This window comes from Manacus vitellinus, unplaced genomic scaffold (genome assembly GCF_001715985.3).
Source record: "Manacus vitellinus isolate BGI_N305 unplaced genomic scaffold, ASM171598v3 scaffold_139_pilon, whole genome shotgun sequence".
NCBI classification, from domain to species: domain Eukaryota; kingdom Metazoa; phylum Chordata; class Aves; order Passeriformes; family Pipridae; genus Manacus; species Manacus vitellinus.
The window spans coordinates 176,346-179,043 of NW_021938998.1; positions in this window are offsets into that span (position 1 = coordinate 176,346).

Below are 2,698 nucleotides of genomic sequence, written 5' to 3' on the forward strand. Positions count from 1 at the left end.
CTAAAAGCAGCACGTAAAGGAAACCTTTAAGACTCAATTTGTGAGTTTTAGGACCCGTGATGCACTGCACGGTCACAGCACACCGGGTGGCCTGGGAATCAGTTCATGTGCCCTGGGAATCATTTTGTCAAAGAGCACACAGAGGTATCCCAGCTACAGCTGATATGTCAGCATTACATAATTATTAATTTTTCATTCCTCACATTTCTGTTACATATTCATGACATTTCCCAATGCTCATTAGCATATATGAATGTCCTTATAAGGTCTCTGAGCATCTTTATCAGTGGTCGTCTTTGTCTGGAGCCCCCAAAGTTCTAAGTTACACAATTCTCTTCAAGACAATGCACCTGGTTATACAGTAACTGGATGTTGCTGCCAGGACTTAAGGAATGCAGTTAATTTTCTCAAAACACTGTCAGAGAAGGAAATTCCCAGAAGATAAGCCACCAGGACAGGAACTTGTGACAAGAGCAGATGGCAACAACAGGAACCTGGCGTGGTAAGGCAGATCTGGGTAAGCCACTTGAACAAAAATTCCCACTGTGGAAAACTGTGAGAAAAGAAAGCATTAATTCCAGACCTAAATGAAGGTTGGAAATTAGCACACCAGACAAAATTCCACTGTGCAAGCTGTGGGAAAAAAACCAATTGCTTACACCTATGCCATCTCAAGTTTTGGGAACATCTGACACACCCTGTGAATATCCAAGACTTGACCGTATATTTCTACCTCCCTCTCTCTACCTCATATTTACAGTTAAATAAAATCCATACTATTGACTTTGGCATATGGCCTCATTTTCACATTAATTCAGGCAGAAGCATCTTTTAATAATCGGATCCTAACAGTTGCTTAGCTGGCTGCCTAAGTTCCCTTCTCGTTGTTTCTTTACTTTGCTTGCCTGGTTATAGAGTAACTGGGTTAGTCCCTTTAAATCACTTAGTTCAGCTAAAGGTCGTTCCTGTGGTACATTCCACAGCAAATACTGTCACTTCTTAAACCACGATGTCAGGGTCGAGTGAGTGAGTGGGGCAGGAGCAGCCACAGCACCTCCAGCATGGGGGTGACACCCATGGGATTGATCTCCCCCCACCTCACCTTGCACAGACCCAGCATGGGGTCCACACCACCCCCTCACCAGCCACGTGCCTCCACCTGAGGGGCCTTGGTTCTGCTGGCACGGTTTGACATGGTGTGCCAAGGTGTGCCACGGGGTGACACGATGGTGGGTCCCCTCTGGGGTGGGTTGACTCTGAGCTGCCACTTCCCCTTCCCATCATCAGCAGTGAGCAGCCCCACAGATGGGCAGGGAGAGGTCCATTCCCCCCTGGCACCCCAGTCCCTCTGCTCCCTGGTCCCTGAACCCCCCAACATCCCCAGCATCCCTGGTATGAGGGTCACAGCTGGCCTTGTCAAGACCCCCACTGAGCTCCGACCTGTTGTGCCGCAGGATGGGGGGTGACACAGAACAGGACAAGGAACCCCCCCACCCCACAGTGACTCTGGTGCCAATTGCCAGCTCCTGCTTCTGCCTCTGAGCAGTGTCCCTGGCTGGAGCCAAAAGGAAAAGGACCATGGTCATGACCAGGGTGACCTCCTCCACCCCAGCACCACGAGCACCAACCAGAGCCCCGTCACAGGGGGTCACTGAGCAGAAGTTGCAGCGGTGATGGTGGCACTGGTGATGCCACCACAGCCATCGTGGCAGACAAGGGTGGGGGTGCTGGAGCAGGCTTAGTGCACGGTGAGGGGCTCTGGTGCTGGTGTGTGGTCTGGTGCCAGTGCTGTCCCAGGTGGTCCCAGCTGAGGGGGCAGCAGAATGGTGGCTGTTGGCATTAGGGGTGCCGGGCAGGGTCAGCAGGAGGGCTCTGGGGACACGAACGGGGGCTCAGTCCCCAGGGGTAGGGTGGGACTCAGCCCCCCCACACTCCCCATTCCTGCTCCCGGTGATGGGTGAAGAGCCCTTGGTCCTTCCATCGCTGCTCTCCTGGGGCAGCCGGTTCTGGGGGCTCCCTTGGTGGGTCCTGGAGGACTGGAGGCTCTTCCCACAGCGCCTGTTCCCACACAACACGCTCCAGCGGGAGTGTCCCTGCCCATAGCAGGGGGTGGCACTGGGTGGGCTTCAAGGTCACTTCTCAACCAACCCATTCCTTGATTCCATGATTCCATGACAAGGGTCAAGAGGTGTTGATTTTCTTACCAAAGCCAAAGGACAAGCAGCAGATCCAAAGGAGAAGGAGGCCACGATGGACTCTCAGGCTGAGCTGGAGAACTCCTTGCCTCTGGCTGCTGCAGATACTCCAATTTGATAGGGATTTAGGGAAACTCTGGGTGAGTTGGTGACAGCAAAATGCTTTGAGGCTCTTGACAGGCATCAAAACCCATCTGGGGTTGGAGATTCCAGAGCCCCACGGAGCTGAAATTGGCTCTGAGAAGTGGTGAAGAATCAGAAGTGCTGTCCCTGTTCCTGTGTGTTTTCCACACCTCCTGCTCTTAGTCCCTATGGGAGACGGGTTTCCAGGGCTGATGGACCTTTGATCCCCTCCCACTGAGCTGATTTTATGGCTGGTTCTCCCAGAAATAGATGGAAAAGGCGGGGTTCAGGCACGGTGAGAAGGAAGCCTGGAGAGACTGAAGGTGTGTGAACTCTTTATTAAGAGGACCAGAAAGGAAATCATGGAATCATTTGGACTG